Below are 19,530 nucleotides of genomic sequence, written 5' to 3' on the forward strand. Positions count from 1 at the left end.
CGCCTGCCCTGAAAAAGCTCTTACACCTTTCAGATCAATTGTTCACAGTGGGAACTGAATCTGGGATCGCTCGCGCCAAAGGCGAGAGCTCTTAAGAAATAGAGTTCTGCATACATAATACATACTCTTTTATTAATATATTGTTTGTAATCTCTTTTGCCAGTTTTTCATGTACCCAGTTAAAGAAAACTTAAAATATTGCGACTACGAAAACAAAACGAGAAATAAGTAAAAAGCACAAGTCTCAGCGTGCATCTGACATACCCATCATCCACAGATTTCTTTCGTCGGCTCCATCGAATGTTACATGCCCACTGACACTTACACAACGCCGTCATGATGTATGTTCCTAGATGTTTCTTGGGAACGTATCCTAGCACTGCATAAGACAACGTGCACTGTCGAAAAACTCGATAACACTGCTCAGTGTTATGATGTAGGGTAAACTGACGGTAGTTGCTATGGGAGTCACGTTGACGCAGAGGGGGTTTTACTCGGAAGAAAGGCGTGCATGTGTCACGCTAGCTCATAGGACTCGAACGTTTTCGTGCCGGCTTCATTCCACGTGGTTTGGGAATCCCCTCACGTGTCAATAACAGAGTTGCCATCCAATCTTTGAAATTATCCCACAAGAGAATTCTACGTTGCGAACTGAAGTGAAATAAATTGAAATTTCTAATTTTACGGCCCACAACAGGCACGCACCCAGAATTTTTTTGTTGGGAGGGCAAGATCCGATACTACAAGCCACTGTGTCTATGTAATATTCGAACGATACTGTTCTGCACCCGGAAAGACAAGTAATTATAACATACTTCCATCTGTACTCTCAGAAAAAAGTGATAGAACTAGATTGTTTTTATAAGAGAAAAAGTATAGATGAAGATCAATTTTTCATGCTACATGAAGCACTTTCCTGCTAAACAATATAGTTTTATTGATAATGTGTGCAAATACTGTATATGTTAGGAAGTTTTGGAGAGAATATGCTATCAACGCGTTATGGTATCAAGGAATATGCTAAATAACGTCCACTGTAGCTGTTTACATGGTGCAAAATTTAAGCGTTTTCCACTAATTAGTATAAAAGTTACAAGAGCATATCAAGAAAAAAATTGTCAACCCTGTATATTGGCTTCATCTACCAGGTTGATGCTGTTTACTGTACTATGTTCTAAAGTAACTTCCTTGTTTTCCACTGTACTTCCAAGTAAGTTTGTGGACAACACTGTGTCCGTGGGCTTTCTAGGGGTGCTCTCGTTTCCTCCCACTTTTCATTCTACTAATTATTCCATAATGCACTTACCTTGACCATCGTTTCCCTTAGGCTAAAGGACAATCATAAGACGTTAAACTGAAATATTTAATTTTTTCCACTGTACTTGTTCAGTTTATCTTTGTCTATATATTTGGCTGTAGATTTGATCGTAACTTTAGCAGTTCCTTGAAGTACATTGAAATAATCAAGTCTAGTTTGTGCTGCAACATTGACTTACAGTTGTATGATAGACTCAGACAAATTCACGTGTCTTCAAACATCCGCACAGAATTCACACGTGCTATACATTCTGCTACTTGCTGAGCCACAGCAAACTATTTGAACGAAGCTATCTGTAAGGTCAGAAAAAGTTTTGAATTCAAATATAATTACTTCAATCATACAACCAAGAATCGTACCTTGTCCCACAAATTGTCCAATTCAGTTTAAAATAACCTGACTGGTGCGAATAGTGAGTATTTGCAAGAAATAAATGAAATCGAAGTCTTACGTCCCACGATTATGACGGTTAGGCTAAAGGGGACGGTGATGATGATAAATGAATGAAATGGGGGAATGAAAAATGGGAGGAAACGGGACTACCCCGGGAAAACCCACACACATTGTGTTTGTCCACCTCAAAGTTCACTTGGCGCGAGATGGGATCGAACCAAGGATCCTATGTACCAGAGGTGAACACTAAGCCACCGCGGTACCTTTTCCAAGAACGGTTTCCATTCAAATATTCTGAACATGTCTGGAAAGAACCTTCATTTTCATAAAAAAAAAATGGCCTTCGAATTTTAATCATCCTCCTCTAAGTGGCTCAATTCTCTGCAACCAAATCTTTGCATTATCTGTGGAAAACTTTAAACAATTCTCGAGCAGTACGTGCCACAATGGAAATAATCAAAAACAGATTTTTCCCACAGATGTCAAAGCAGTAAAATGATGCTTACACATTATACAAGAATTTATGAATGCACATTTCTTAGTGTTGTACAACAGAATATGCACAAGGAACAGTGAAAAATCTTACATAGCTAATACGTGCATATAATTTTTTCATAGCAATAATATGTAGAAACTCCATAGAAACTATAAGAAATGAAATCTTTCAGTCTAACGTCCCACGATTATGCCCTGAAGGGTAAGGGAGACTAATGATTAAGCGAGTAAATGATGGAACGACCAACTGGTGGAATGATAATGTGGGAGCAAAGGGGAGTACCCTGGGAAAACCCACGAACACGATGTTGTCCCCCACGAAATGACTTTGCTGGAAATCGGACCAGGGGCCAGGCACTAGAAATAGGCGCTCTACTACTGAATCAGAGTCTCTCCCTACTCCTTGATAAGAGATATTATGAAAAAAAATCTCTACATGAAGTTGGTTTGCTTCACTTTCTGCTTTCTAGAACATAAATGCTCACATATCAGATTGTCTACATATAGACGAGTCATTTTAGCTCAAAATTTTGTAATTAGTTAAAAAAAAAAAACTATATGCATGGGTCTTTGAGATCAGACGCTTTCGGTTGCAGTGAACAACATACTAAAAGTCTCCAAAAATCACAAGTGTGCTACGGCCGCCATATTGAAAAATGGCCGCCCTAATAAATCCAAATCTTTTGAAGTTATCAATAAAGGAAATACCTTAAAGGCATGGGGCTATGTGAATAGATACATTTGTGATAGTGAAGAGCAATACTGAAATTCTCCCAAAAGCGCAAGTGTGCCATAGCCACCATATTGAAATCTGGACGTTGTAATATGAAATAATTAGAAGACATGAATTCTTTTTACACATGCACTTAGCTATAGTGAATAAAATAAAGAAACCATCTTGTATTATCTCTGCATATTGCAATATGACAGCTATTTTATTTGTTTAGATCCTCAACGGTACTGATACATTTTTTTCTCATTAGCATGAGTGAAAAATTTATATATATTTCAACCACCTTTGAAAATATATACCTTACAAAATTTACATTAGAAATAAAATATGTGAAAAGCAAAAGATGTTTTTACGAATAAAACAAATTGAATCAAATTGCGTCAATCGCCACTTTTAGTCTATGTCTTCCTCGTCATCAGAAAATAGATCACTTGCATTAATCTTATTCATACAGTAAAGTCTCTGACAGTTTTTACACATACCAGAACATAACAAACCAGAGTTTCTACAATAGCATTTGTTAACATGTAGATCAATCGGTTTTTCGACTCCTGTTCGAAGACACCTCACTTTGTGACAAAGACAAACGTAAAGTGTAAGGCCTACCGGTTCTCTACATACCCATATCAACCCTGGTACTCACCGGCCACGAAAGTAGGGAGTTACTTGAGATGTCCTTTCTGTTTGTTCTTTCCACTACAACTAAAGACATTTATTGACAAAGACTCATGTTTAAAAGTTTTCAAAGTGAGCATAGCTTTAAACTAATTTTCGTAATAGAGTGGCCATTTACCATTATAACTGCCATAGCACACTTCTGACTTTTGATGGCTTTAAGTATGCTTTGTTTTATTACCACTGAATGCGTCTATTTGCGAAGTTCCTTTCTTGTAAGTTTTCTTCTAGTTACAAATTCATACGAATTTTTCATGTTGTGTCGTCCATTTTCTAATATGGCAGCCGTAGCACACTTTTAATTCTTTTGCAACTCTTACAGTGTTTTCAAAACTAGAAGCAAATTGACGTTTGGAGAAGCACGTGGTACGCTGTTGCCACTTCGTCCGCATCGTGAGTCATCAGCTGGAACTGTAAATATTGGTTTGTTTGGAATGGATGAAAGGATATGTTTGCCGTCCCAGTTTGTGCATGTTGGGAAGGAGGAGATACTTTTCTTTAAAATCACTTCCAAGTGCAAAGAAACTAAGGACACTTCTTTCATTCTGCAAACACGTGTTTACTATTTAACGGCAACATTGAAATGTTGAGGTCTGTTGCCAAGGAAACCTTCCACCTACTGTTGCTAAAATGGCGTTTATGATTCTACCCTCGCTGAGTGACCGCAATAATTATGTGACGTAGATTTCCTTCTTCAAAACAAATCTGCACGTGCTTCTGAGCTGTCAATTTGTTTCTAGTTTTGGAAGCACTTTAGTATGATTTTCACTGTAACAAAATACATCTATAAAGTAAGTTCCATGCTTATAAGTATTTTTTAAACTGATCGGAACTTTAAAACAATTTCTTATCTTGCGGCGGCCATCTTCCAATATGGTGGCCTTAGCACACTTGCGATGCTTGGGGACTTTTAGTATGTTTTTCAATGCAACTTAATACATCTATTTACAAAGTCCCATGCTCATAAGGATTTTTTCTACTGATTTTCATATTATGATTGGACTAATAGTATTGATCTTGGAAGCTTAAAAATGAATTTATTGTATCAAAATACAATTATGAAACAACATATAAACCATTCTGCACAATTACATTCTATCGTTTTCGGCAACACACATATATACTGAGATTTGCTATATTAACTCCATCTCCTGTGGGAAAGGTTCAATACTCTTTCTCCTACATTATATATGAGATCCCATTTAGTAAGGCTAGGCAAATGGGTTAGAATCTGCCTTCGTGTAGGAACAAGTTGACAAATGAAAGTGAACTTCATTATACCAGAATGTAAGAATTTAAGTTCGTTTTCAATTGTCAACTTGTTCTACCCAAAGGCAGATTCTAACCCATTTACCTAGCCTTACTAAATAGTATCATTGTGGTGGTAGAAGCAGGAATATAATGACCAGTTCTCTTCTCTGTGGCTCAAAAAGTATACGGAAAAGTAAATTCGCGAACTGTAATGGAGTAGATTAGTAGCTGTGATTCAGATTAAATTAAATAGCTATTTCAGTTTAACATCTCATGATTATGCCCTTTAGGCGAAAAGAGAAAACTGATTAAGATAAGTGAATGATCATGGAAGAGTTGATGGAATGAAAATGTAGAAGGAAACTGGAATATCGCAAGAAAACTCACGAACACGATGCTGTTCACCACAATCTTTACCTTTTTACACTGTCTGAATGTTAATAACAGAGAAGGTATTAAAGACAATATGATCATATTTTTTATTTGGCGCTCTTATATATATATTTAGCCATTAATTTGTTTCTTTTTCCTTTCCCCATTCATTTTTGTTTTGTTTTTCTTTTATTTTCAGATCAGTTGCCAGTAGCGACGAGTACTTCACAAGAGGCTGGGAACTTTTCCTTTGAATAACGAAAGTGGATTTTTAAAGTGTTTCTGGAAAGGTGATAACATGAAACAATTGCAGAGACGATGGCGGGTAGAATTTGATACAGCGTCTTCGTCACGTGTAGAAAATGAAAGAGGAATGGAAGCAGTGTTACAAACTACCACCAGGTCCCCTCAGAAGTCCATACGACAATTTTGACGTGAATTATATGTAAGCAAATTAAGTGTTCATCGCATTTTAAAGCAAACAAAGTGAAAATTCTACATTCCAAGGTTGCTTTACGCAGTCAATGAGGACGATCCAGATGCACGCTTCCAATTTTGTGAATGGATTTACGATAATGAATAGTTGACTGATTCCATCATTTAGTCTGGTGAGACGACTTTTAAATTGAATAAAACCTATCAATCGCCACAACTGTGCGTACCGAGCACGAGACAATATTATATGTTATGGAAGAACGAGCTGTTAATATTCTTGGATTGGTGTGATCAGAGGATCGGGCGATTTTTTTTATGGAACACTGACAGTATAAAATACCTTAACATGTTGCATAAAAAAGTGCTAGCTGTTCAACTGTACTCAGATGATTTTTTTTAACAAGATGGCGCACCGCCACATTACCATCGATACGTGCAACAATTCCTGGGTGAAACATTCACCGAGAGGTGGCTAGGCCGACGAGGAAGAATAGAGTATCCAACCAGATCTCCCGATCTAATGCCGTTCGACTTATTTTTGTGGTTGACTTTTAAAGAACACTATACGCCACAAAACCACGTACGCTGGATGCCGTGAGAAAGGCGACTGAGATTTCCTATGAGTCCATTCCAACGGAAACCACATCACATGTCTGTCGGTGTGTTCCACAGCGTTGCGGAGGAGGCATTGCTGCCAATTGAGGGCATTTTGAACATATTCCACATTAGAATATCATCAGTATTGACCATCTTAGTGACTTAAAAACATCAGTTATTAAAGTTCAAACTATGTAACCCCTTTGTGGGACACGTTATACAGGGTGTTTCAAAACAACACCGACAACGTTTGGTAGTTGATTCTTGACACTAAGATCTAAAAAAAAAGAAAAAAAGCATAGACCAACCTAGGTGCACAAATGCTTCCTTTCGGAGTTATAGGCTGCCGAAAATATGAAGAAATGAATTTTAAAGGTCCATAGCTCCAATACTATGGGACCCACCCTAGTCGGGTCAATACTATTTAGGGACTAGTATGTTCCCTATCCAACTATCCATGTTTCAAAATCCTGCGGTACTTCTGCAACAGTTTTTACAGAGGTAATTAGTGAGTACTTCAAATTATATACCCTTAGCCCAACTTCTTCTATAAAAATTGTTGCGTGAGTACCTTAGGATTCTGAAACATGAATATTTGGATAGGGCACATATTAGTTCCTAAGTGAAGTCTGGACCTAACTACGGCAAATCCCATAGTTTTGGAGCTATGAAGTACAATTTTTCATGTTTTCGGCAGGCTATAACTCCGAAAGGAAACATTCGTGCACCCAGGTTGGTCTATACTTTCTGTCTTATCTTGTTGTCAGGAATCACCCCCAAACGTTGTTGGTGTTGTTTTGAAACATCCTAATATATATATATATATATATATATATATATATATATATATATATATATATATATATATATATATATATAGGGATTGGTCAAAAAATCTAAAACGTTTGTAAAAGTGTGAAAATCATAGTATGGTGTAGAGCCTCCTTTTGCGTCCAAAACAGCTTGAATCCGAGGTGGAATGGACGTATACAGCTCCTGAATCGTGGTGCGTGGAATTTTGTACCATTGTTCCTCCAAAACATGCTCTAGTTCCTTAAGGGATGCTGGTGGAGGGTAATGATACCGAACACGCCTTTCTAACTCAGGCCACAATGGCTCAATGATGTTCAGATCTGGTGATTGTGGTACCCAGGGGAGGTGTGATAGCTCCTGGTCATGCTCCTCAAACCATGATTTCACCGTTTTTGCAGCGTAACGGGGTGCCAAATCATCTTGGTAGATGCCATCACCATCAGGGAATAATATTTGAGCCATGAGTAGAACCTGGTCCCCCAAAATGGGCCGCATACATCTTAGCATTCATCATTCCATGCAGGGCTATGATGGGACCTGCAGAAAACCACGATATCACTGCCCATACTGTAACAAAACCACCCCCATGCTTTACAGTTGGGAGCAGACAGTCTGTATCATAGGCCTGCGACGGTGTTCTCCATACGTAAACACGACTGCTTGTTGGAAACAAGGTGAAGGTCGATTCATTGGACCACATTACTTGTTTCCACTGCTCATGAGTCCAGTTCTTGTGGTTCTTGCACCACTGGATACGCCTCTTCGCATTTACTTGTGTGACCAGGGGTTTGGCGATAGCGGCCCTGCCATGAATTTCCATTTTATGAAGTTGCCGTCGCACTATTTTCGATGAAACCAGGTTCTGTAGCCCGGAATTGAGTTCAGACTTAATTTTCATTGCAGTGGTCTTCTTTTTAGCTGCTACAATCCGTTTTAAAGCCCTCCGGTCCCTATCTGACAACATTGTCTTTCGACCACTGTTGTGCTTTTCAGACGTCGTTTGCCCATGAATTGTGTATGCCCTCGTGATATTGGACACAGTGCCTTGCGATACCCTCACAATGTTCGCCACTGAAGCTCCAACCAGACGGGCACCAACGATCATACCTCTTTAGAAGTGTGTCAGGTCGCCCATTTTACCGCATCACTTTCACACCACGACACTCACAGGCGAACTGGTTACTGCTGACGGAAGAGGAAGGTCTACATGACACATTGAAAACAAACGATCGACAACCGCAACATGTGTTGTACAGTGGAGGGCCAAACTTACGTGTCCTGTATGAAGTTTTTTAGATTTTTTTGGCCACCCCCTATATTTTATATATATATATATAGGATGAACGATAACTACGTGGACAAACTTGGACGGATGATAGTACATCTAAAAAGAAGCAAAACAAAAGTCCTAGTGAACATGGGGGAAATTCCGTCCCGTTTAGGAGACACTTCTTTCCTTTACAGCATATCCGGGACTTCTTCCGTTCCTTTGGGGAATCCCGTGCGCACGCATAGCTGCGTTTTGAAATACATTTTTCAATAGAGTAGGTATGACTTTCTAAAGGGACCCATAGACGATCCACGGTTTGTGCAAATATCATGTTTGTACACACACTGTGTTTGCGTAAACATTCGTCCATACACGGTTCAACTGTTTGCACAAACTTCAGTTCAATTTTGAGTTTGATTGCGTAAACATGTCCACCGAAGCAGCTTATTTAGCGATAGTAATTGCTTGTGCTTCGGTAGAAGAAAGACCTGCGAAAAAAAAAAGAAAAAAAGAGGGTGTGGATGAAAGAGTGGTTCAAGAAACGGTCTAAGTTTAGTCATCAAAATTTAATAGCCGAGCTTGAGATAAGCTTGACTGTAGAGTATAAAAATTATTTACGAATGGATTCAACTACATTCGGTAAAATACTGGAAAACTGAATTTATTCCTCAGTGACTCTCTATCCGCCTTCTGATCTACTTTCATTTTATTCACCAAATTCTCAAATGCCACATTTTTCAGATTCCTGTTTTTATAATCTTCATTCTTTACCTTGTACAGTTCAGGTAAATTTCGATAAAGTTCAATAAATTCTCTCCAGAAATTTTGATTCCTATTAATTGACGTCATAGCGCAAGAAATAAGCGTCTGTACACTAGGCCTCCTACTCTGAAATTAACCTCGTGTTTTGCACAAACATGCCCATACACGGTCCACGTGCTTGCGCAAACAGTTCATACAGCACCATACACGGTCAACCTGTTTGCACAAACCGACGACCTTGTATGGGCCCTATAAGTGACGTTTTTAACGTTTTACACTCTCTACGATGTATTGTTTTTAGGTTGTTGGCCTCTGAAGTTCATGTTCCTATGCTTTCGACACATTGTCACTCCTAAACGGGACGGAATTTCCCCTATATTCACTAGGACTTTTTTTTTTTTTGCTTCTTTTTAGATGCACTATCATCTGTCCAAGTTTGTCCACACGTAGTTACTGTTCACCCTGTATATATGTACGAAGAATGATCGGAAAACAAGATTACAAAGCATGGAACTTTTGTGTTGCTGACTGCTACTTAACGAAAATTTATTTGTAGACTAAGAATATGTTTTGTTACAGGTTTGATGTCTTCGAATTTCGACAAAGTATACGCAAGTGTACACAGAAAATGGTAAATCATCTGAAAACTTGGTCCAGAGTGGAAGTGAGGTCACTAGTGCAGTTTTTGTGGGCCAAAAATGTAACACTTGCTGATATTCGTAGGCAGACTGTGGTATGTGGGGAAGGCTCAATTTCAAGGCAACATTTGCGAATTAGTGTCGTGACTTCACAGGACGGAGCAGTATTGTTAACGGCAACTCTGGACACAGTAGCAGATTTCAAACCTCAACCACAGACGTGAACAATGCTCGTATGGATAAAAGAATATGACGCTTAACATACTGAGCTCGGACAATCACATGCTGTTGTGCAGAACATTGTGGTTAATGTCCTAAGTGTAGGACAGTGTGCGCGAAATGGGTGCTACGGGTACTAACAGAGCGCCCAGAATGGTGACGTCGCTCAACCTGCAGCTTTACTCAGCGAAGGGGAACAATTTGCTTCACTGGGTAGTGTCCAGTGACAAAAATATTACATCTGTTCAGTACATCAAGAAAGCAGCCATCCATGGAACGGAAACATGAATCTTCTCCATGCAAGAAGAAATTCAAAGCAATTGCTTCATCCAGGGAAGACTTGTACACTGTATTCTGGAACGTATCAGGGTGCTACTGATGTATTATTTGGAATAGGGAGAAACCGCACATACTTGAAAGGAATTGCACGCAACTTTTAGAGTTGGAGGATACCATCAGAAAAAAGCTTCCTTGTTTCTTCCTACGTGGTGTGATTCTACTGAATGATAATGCGAGACTTAATTCAGCACACAGCGTTTACGCTGAGAACTATTAGAGCGCCTACGTACAGCCCTGACCTAACCCCAGTGATTTTCACCTTTTCCCTGCTCTAAAACAGAGCATGGGTGGCCACAATTATCTTGTATGTTATGTCAAAACCGCTGCCTTACGGTGGCTACGAGAAGTTGACGCAAATTTCTGTGCAACTGGTAAGGAAAACATCATCTATTGGTGTGCCAAGTACAATCCATCATTGGATGTGTTGATCTACCAGTTATGGTCTCACATAGGCCATACTGTGTTTTGATTTTTTTTTCGATCATCCTTCGTATATACATACCTGGTGGATATTGCCCCTGGCGTCTATAGCATCAAACCCCCGAGTTCTGCATGTTATTTGATTTATGAAACAGTAATATAAGTAAGTTTATTGGTTGTCTCATATATATTCTTCAAGAATCGAGACGAGACGAGAAACAATTCTTCGAGAATAAAGATGAGGCGACGCTTCTACAAAAATTACGAAGAGACAAGGAAACTTTATTTCTCATCTCGTGAGGAGCAGTAATACCTACCAGGGATTAATCTAAAACTACGCGAATATAAGCTAATCGACTACCATAAGTACAAATAATAATAATAAAAAAACACCATTTGCATAGATACGACCCTGACGCTCTTGGATATTAATGTTTCAATATGGCTACACTAGCGTCTGTAGTTACTCTCGAACGTCTCTTCCTGTCTTAGTCGCAAATCGATCCGACTGTGGAATCTCCAGCCTTTGTAGTTGTAATGGTGCCACAATAAGCGTGGGTGAGTGTGCAAATTGTTTTCCAAGAATAGAACAGTGGATACCTCAACAATCAATGTTATTTCTAAGTATTTTTTCTTTAGTTACCGGATGCAGAGAAATTTCGTTAACTTCACTTTTATCGTGTCAATCAACTTCCTGGCTAGATTAGTTCAAATTTTCATTGAATGATTTGATTCAATCGTTGTCTAGTTTGCAAAATCGAGGTGTTAATAAAAGATTTTTCTTTGTAGTGAAAATTAAATTCGGCACTGATCAGTCCGTCCCAACTACTAGAGTGTCAGTTGATGCAGATTGTACTCAATCCAGGGGCCGCGCTGGCTCAGTAGTAGAGCGTTCACCTCTGATGCTTGGGGTCCCGGGTTTGCTCCCAGCTCCCGACAAGTGAACTTTGTGGTGGACAAACACCGTGTGCGTGGGTTTTCTCGAGATTCTCCCGTTTCCTCTCTCTCCAATCCACCATTTCATTCATTACTCATCATCACCGTCTCCTTTACCCTAACCGGCATAATCGTGGGACGTAAAACTCAAAGATTTCATTTTTTTTTTGTACTCAATCCATTCCAAGAACCGTAAACTGATATAGTAAAATGAGTAATTTCACTCCACATCCATTTATATGATTTTGCAGCTCGCTTGTTTACGCTTTATGAAATAAAATCTAACTTCACACGCTTATATGCTTTAGGTTAGGTAGGTAAAATTATTAACTATTTATTTTTGAGTTCAACGTTCCGCATATATTAACCGAGGCTAAGTAAGGCTATAATGATGATACTGGTGATAATGGCGGAATAAAGTGGGAGGAAATGAGAGAATCCCCAAGAAACCCAAGCACACGCTCTTTGTTGATCACAAAGCCCACGATGAAGGCTGGGATCGAACCAGTGACTGCAGAGATGGACTACTGACATTCTTTTAGTTTATGTTCCACAATTATGTCATTTAGGCTACAGGAGACGAATAATTAACCTTTCTACGCCTGCCAGGGATTTGAACGAAATCGTCGACTGGTGAAACTCCTAACTACTATAGAGTCATGATTAATATATCGTTGGGAAGCTTAGAGAACACAAATTTCAACGAAGCAACATTTGTGTAATTCTTCCCTATTCGTAGAAGAAACAAAAACGTCCCAAAATATGGAAAAAAAATAGAATATTGAGGGTCCCTGGCAACATTTTCTAGTCACCCCAAGCTGAAAAAATATGCTAATGTGTAAGCAACACACTTGTAACAGTTACATAAAAAATGGTAGCCACTGTTGCAATACAAAACGAGACAAAAATTCAAAGCGAAATTCCTATAAAATACCCTTTAAATATCATTCTCGAGTGGTTGCTGCAGACCTTCACGTTGGCGGCCCTGGTGACCCCCTAATTACCACAGTTATGATTGATACATCTTTGGAAAGCTTATGGAAGAGATTGCAACGACGTAACAGCTTGTAGAACAATTCAGTGAAAAGATATCTTGTCTTAAATGGAACTGTCCTGAAACACAAAATATTAGCCAACTTTGCCCCCCTTCTTCCATATAAACAAGTACACAAAAAGGATATTGCCACGTAGTGGACTACTTCATTATTTCACACACATATTTTTAAGAGCGTACTCCCACAAAGAGGGAACGCCTCCAAAAACCCTGACTGAAAAAAAAAATTCCCTCCCATTCGCCGTGGTACCCTCAACATATATAAAATGTATATCGGCGGAAAGATTCATTTTCAGAAATATATTGATATCAAAATTTTCTTTCTAGTTTAATTAGGGGCTGAGTTCTTGAGGTTTAAAGCCTCAACGCAGCAGTTACGTCAATGGGCGTTTAAATGTTAAGGCAAGTGAGTGATGATGGAAGAATCGGTGGAATGTCGGAAGAAACGGGAATGTTACGAGGAAACCCATGGACACGATGTTGTACACCACAAACTTGGGTGGGGATCGAACCAGGGACCCCATGTATCAGTGGACAAACAAAAATACAGCAAAGATGAATTCCAGTTTCGCGTACACCTGAAATGAGATACAGTTAATACCCAATTGAGAGCAGGACTGAAGAGGGAACAGGAATAGGCCGAACAGGAATGAATCCAGCTACCATATTCGCTAACTTCGTTTACGATTACTGATTTTCCTCTCTCAGCTAGTTAAGTTTGTGTTATTTTGAATTTAGGACCGTACCTATCTTGAACACTAAAATAAAACTTGGTTCTTGCTGAGTACAAGTTCAACACACTGTCAGTTGCACCAATTATTATCACAAACTCATTCAATTTCGAAAGTGCATGTCCGACTTGGAAACATTAAGTTTCTTTAATGATGTGCTGTAGGTGCCGTTCCGAAACATAAATCACGACAAAGTATTAATTGGATTTGAAGCAGAATACATTAAATATTTATTTTCCATGTCTGTTTACTGGCAATCACGTTCCGGTAACAATTTAATTATACACAATGGACATGATTTCTTCCGATAAGAATTAATAGTTTGTTTACAAACGATTGCGTAAGTAAAATGCATTTAATTTACATGCCGCTTGTATTGTTACCGCTGTTTAGTCGGTATTAATTATACTTCACAATGACAGATAGATTTTATGTTGAAAGTTTGTTGTTTCTGCTGATCAATGATAAACATTCTTTTCACGGACGAGTGAAAATGTTCTGCTTTCTCTATCTGATACATTGTGATGTGTCCAATATTGTGTGCTTAGAAAGTTACATATGATGCATGTTGCATAAGAAAAGACGATGTGTTGACTGATAGCTTCGCTTTCTTTCTAAGCTGACACAGCATGCGAGAATTTTTAGATGTCATTGCTGAACAAAAACAGTTCCAATAATTGTTTGGTACACGTATTTGACTATAGATTCGTAACCAGAATCAGCCTCAAAGATAGGCAAATGTCGCTGTCTCGAATTATTTGTCTGTTAGTTAAATTGTCATTATGCGTGATGCGGAGAGAACAAGATACTCAATGACGATAATTTGTTTTCTAAGCCATGGAGAAACAAAATACTATAATTTCTGCCGCTATTATTCCCGGCCTGACCCAACGCAACTGCACACTCTCCATTACCTGGAGGCACGTGGAGTTAATGTTGTGTTGCAGTTTAGCGTACACCCCTGAATTTTCCAAATCAGTTACACCCGTACGACTTTTGCGCAAAGGGTGTTTCAAAACAACACAGACAACGTTTCGGAGGTGATTCCTCACACAAAGATGAGACAAAGTATAGACCAACCTGGGTGCATAAATGTTTCCTTTCAGAGTTATAAGCTGCCGAAAAGTGTCTTCCCGTTTTGCCTTATGCCTGTTTTCATTACTTCGCTATGAAGCTAAGATAGTGTATGTTAATTTGATTGCAAGGTGAGACGGCAATTCCCGTTTGGCCTTTCCCGTTTCGCCTTACACCAGAAAAGGGAATTTTCAAATTATAATAGGGAAATTTTGTGTCACTTTGCAAAATTTAAGGCTAGTAGTACTTACGTTTGACCAAATAGAACATCGTATAATCAAAGTAAGTATTCAGAGTAATATATTATTTGCGTCACTGTTTTAACCCTTTAATGAGCAAGTATCGATAGCATTACCATTAAAATATTTAGTTTGCTTTTATGGTCGAACCATGTCTACCTGTTCATAATTTCGTAATTTTTAAATTATTTTTATACTTTGGTTACAACATACAAGGTGTTTCTTTCAAAGCAATATTGCCATAAAATAGGTCTTGTGTGTACCTACTAAGCAGCATTGCCCTATCATGGGCAAATATCATAAGAATACTCTCAGTAATTACCAACAATTTCGTTTAAATATTTCCCTACAGAGCAAGAAACCACAATCTAAAAAAGATCAAAAAAGAACTTTCGCGGAACGTAAGATATAAAGCTTCTATAATACTAAATTTGATTGTCCCCTGTTGAAGATTAAAAATATCTAAAGAAGCGACCCGCAAATCATGTATACGAATATCGTAGGAAAGCAATAATGCCAACCAAATGACCACTGAAGTTATAATTCGTGCGGATAACGCAACAGAATGCGATGTTGCTTCAGAGCAACATTGCCCCTTCCCTAACAGCACAGGATGAGCTAGACATGTGCCATTTAGGTGTCCCAGCTACTCTTTAGATATCCGACACTTGGAACATATGATATTTGTGTGTTATGTACTTCAGCTACCTACAATTTTAGGTACTTATTACACCTAATTGATATTTGAAAGTATGTACCACAAATATAGCATTCATATATCTGGCTCAGTTTCGCACTCTAAGTCATTTGTTTTTATGTAGTCACTTGGGACATATATGTCATGTTCTAAGTACGTCCTTTAGGTACATACTGTTTCAGATACTCTAACAGCACAAGATGTGCTAGGCATGCTACATTTAGATGTTCTAAATTCATCTCCCACATTCGAATCATTTGTTGTTCCTTTTTCTCAGCGATTGTATATTAGAAGCAACAAACGCATCAATTTTATTAGATGGCAACTATCGCCAATCATTTGAAAGTGAACATGGAAGAACCATGAAATAAAGTAAATAGACACTCGTAATTTTGTTATAAAATTATATGGCGAGTAGATTTTATTTTATCCCAAACGGTTATCGTCGAATATACGCGGTTAAAGGAGCACTCTGATTAGCCAAATTCAAAAGACCTCAGCAATTTATCCCTCTACAAGCGACATTCTCTTCATCGCCTCCGTGGCCAAGTCGGTAGAGCACACGGCAAGCTAAAGGTTGGTGGTTCGCGCCCACCCTGGAGTACATTTTTTTTACTTGTTTAAAATGTTTTTTAGACTCACATTACGCATATAGTCAATTTAACATATTTTTGGGGAGTAACTTTGTCCATCATTGACGCTTGCGGCATGGAGAACATTACTAGAACATACTAGGCACGTTCCCCAGGTACATGACAGGCATGTGCCTAGGGGCGGACATAGACTGTGACTATCACTTGTCATCCATGTGATTTCTCTCTCACAGGTACATAAGGCACATACTGGACACATTCCGATGTACCTGAGGGAACATGATAGGTATATGCCTACTATGTAATTGTGCTGTTAGGGTTAATGGGTTTAAAAAATGTTTAATAAAACCTTAATTCAAAGCAAGTGAGAGGTATGGTTATGTTACGACTGTATTGGCCAATAGTTTTGCAAAGACTTAATAAAATGTTAGCTGAGCAAATACAAAGAAAGAAACATAAGAATAAATATACAATATTTCTATTACTATTTCGACCTTGATCAAGTAGGATAGCATTTTAAATTATACGTTATGTTTTTATTGTTATTTATTTACATTTAAGTCTACATATGTGGTTAATACTTTAATACTTGCTTATTGAACGTATTTTTAGAAATAAAATTAATTTACTGAACAAAGAAATATTTTATATGCAACAACTTCAACAAATAACAAATTGGCTTCATCAGACATGAGACAACAGAGAAAACATGAACACATGAAGACATTTTTTTTTTTAATTGAATTAATGAAAGAAATATGTGAAAATGAAATACTGTGTGTACTTAAGTGGAGACGACTTGACGATAAGATTCGCCGTCTAAAAGATAGACTTAAGTGAAATTAATGTAATTTCATATATTGATGTTGTTTCATATTACATCTACATAGAAACTTGATATGTTATTTTGAGTGTAATAACAAAACTTATGTTCTTGTAAGATATTAGAGTTTAATTTGTCTGAAATAGAAAGGAGATTGCAGTTGAGGATAAAATAAATTCCTCTTTGTTACATATATGGAGTGATAATTCCCTTGTATGTTGTAAGGCGAAACAGGAATTCTCGTTCCGCCTTAAAGTAACGTCCATATCGGTTGTCTGTCAAAATATGTTTTGAGGGCATAAGGCCAAACGGGCATAAATCTTGCCGAAAAGATGAAAAATCAAATTTAAAGGTCCATAGCTCTAATACTACGGGTTCACTTAGGAACTGGTATGTGCCTTATTGAAATATTCATGTTCCAGAATCCTATATATCAGTGGCGGATCCAGGATATGATCAAGGGAGGGACTAAACCATAGTTTGCAGCTTTATCTAGTATAAAGCTGGATTGAAGCCCATTTTGTCCACTGTATACCTGAACGTCAAGGGGAGAGGCTATAGCCCCAATTGGATCCGCGCCTATATTATATATATATACAGGATGATAGGTAACTCCACCGAAAAAAAAAAATGGAAGGCGATTCCTTATACGAAATGAAAGAAGAAAGTTCTAATAAAGATGGTCCGAAAAGCGTCTCCTTTCAGAGTTATGATCCATTGAAAAGTCGAAAAATCGCTTTTCATAACTCCCGAACTTACAAACTAAAGGACGTATCTTAAGCGGTTTAAGGAATTGCACAGGAACTAGTACCTAGGTATGTGCTCTATCTAGATATCCATGTTTTACCATGCTCCGTTATCGGTGAAAGGAACTGTAAAAAGGAAGTTGAAGTATAGGGATACTCCTTTAAGTACTAATGATGCGTTCGTTTCGCTGGTACCAGTGAATTCTGAAATGGATATTTAGATAGAGCGTATACCAGTTCTTGTATAATTCCTTGAACCGCTTGGGATAGGCCCTATAGTTTCTAAGTCAGGGTGTTTTGAAACGTGATATTTCGAATTTTTGGTAGTTCATAACTCTGAAAGGAGACTGAAAGGAGACTTTTTTCGACCCATGTTTATTAGAACTTTTTTCTTGCAACTCGTATACGGAACCGCCTCCCAAAGTTTTTCGGTGGAGTTACCTAACACCCTGTATATATATATATATATATATATATATATATATATATATATATATATATATATATATATACTAATTTTCTCCGAAACCACACACAAGAATTTACTATCAAGCATGCCATTTTATTTAGCTTGGTGTGATCTACCGAATGAAGTGTTACATCTGCACAAAACTAAAGTTAGAAAGAATTTAACGCTATATCTTATTAACCAAACCATGGCTTTGCTAGCGTCGTTATGGAATGATAGATTAGTGTATACTTTAGTATGAGTTTCATATTAACAGGTATCATTGTTATGTGCAGCATTAATTCTTAGGCGTACAAAATAGTTATTTTCGAGAATTATACATGAGGATTTATTCCCACCAATATCATTTTGTTGTGTCTAATTATGGATTGGTACGTGTGTCTCGTTTTTGGACGTTTTTTCGTTGAAGGTTAATTCTACTGGTACATTTTTCTTTTATTGGAACCTGGACGTGGTTCTTCTATGAATTTGGATAAATTTCAAGTTCACTGGCCTAACTACTACCAGTAAGATTTAGTACAAAAATCAGCTTGTCTAATACTTAAACCTCACTGAGGTTTAAGATCTTCAGTTTTTATATGGCGAAAGAATGAATATTCTTCCTGGTTGTAAACACAAAATTTCTTGATTCTTGAATTTGAAATTTTAGTGTTACCGATAATTTGTTCAGCATTATGTGTTACCTTAGTGAGGAAAACATTTATATGCTATTACATTCACTTTACAAATTTAACATTACATTTAATTAAATACATTATTTTTTTAATGAAATTTTTGAGTTTAACGCCCCACGATTATGCCTGTTAGGCTAAGGGAGACTATGATTAAAGCAAGAGAATGATGGAAAATTTGGTGGAATGAAAAAGTGGGAGGAAACTAATACCTGAGAAAACCCACGAGTAAGATGTTGCCCACAAATTTACTTGGCCGGGAATCGAACCAGGGACTCAACGCACTACCACTGAACCACCATCCTCCTCTACATTAAATGCAAGTATCATACAAAGGCTCACTGTTTCATTTATCTAGCAGGTTAAACAGAAAGGTACGCAACTAAAAAGCTAGTAAAGAAATGTAATCTCAAAAAATACAACCTCTCGTTCAAGTATAAACTACCTAGTCCGCGAAATAGCATGCTATAAGAGTTTGCAGCAATATTAACGTTTCATGGCAAAATGTTATCCAAAGATGTGACATATTTCTCATCAAGCTGGACAAAATGATATTGGTAAACGCAAAACTTTAAGCGTAGTATTCGAAAAGAAATCAATGAAAAGTATTTTTTTTGTAATCCTAAACAAGAGAGTGACCAACATTTATTATTATTCTTGAGAGTTACTTTTCATTTCTGAAATCACTGGCGTTCTACTTGACTACTAAAGGGAATCATAAAGCAAGCATCAATACAGTCATGTTACAGACCAGCACGGGCTACCTT

The 19,530-nt window shown here is 37.8% G+C and overlaps 1 protein-coding gene across 8 annotated transcripts in view; it reads right to left on the minus strand.

The window, feature by feature from the left end:
• RalGPS (Ral GEF with PH domain and SH3 binding motif) overlaps positions 1–19,530 on the minus strand; it is a 385,336-nt gene that overhangs the window by 214,694 nt on the left and 151,112 nt on the right. The window contains exon 1 of one of the 8 annotated variants that reach the window (XM_081744131.1): positions 265–286. The exons of the other annotated variants lie outside the window; for them this stretch is intronic. The gene's annotated coding sequence lies outside the window, so the exon portion shown is untranslated. Of the gene's footprint in view, positions 1–264; positions 287–19,530 lie in introns of those variants that run through there. 8 annotated transcript variants of the gene reach the window in all.

Source organism: Thermobia domestica, chromosome 17 (genome assembly GCF_964235325.1).
Source record: "Thermobia domestica chromosome 17, izTheDome1.hap1.1, whole genome shotgun sequence".
Classification (NCBI taxonomy): domain Eukaryota; kingdom Metazoa; phylum Arthropoda; class Insecta; order Zygentoma; family Lepismatidae; genus Thermobia; species Thermobia domestica.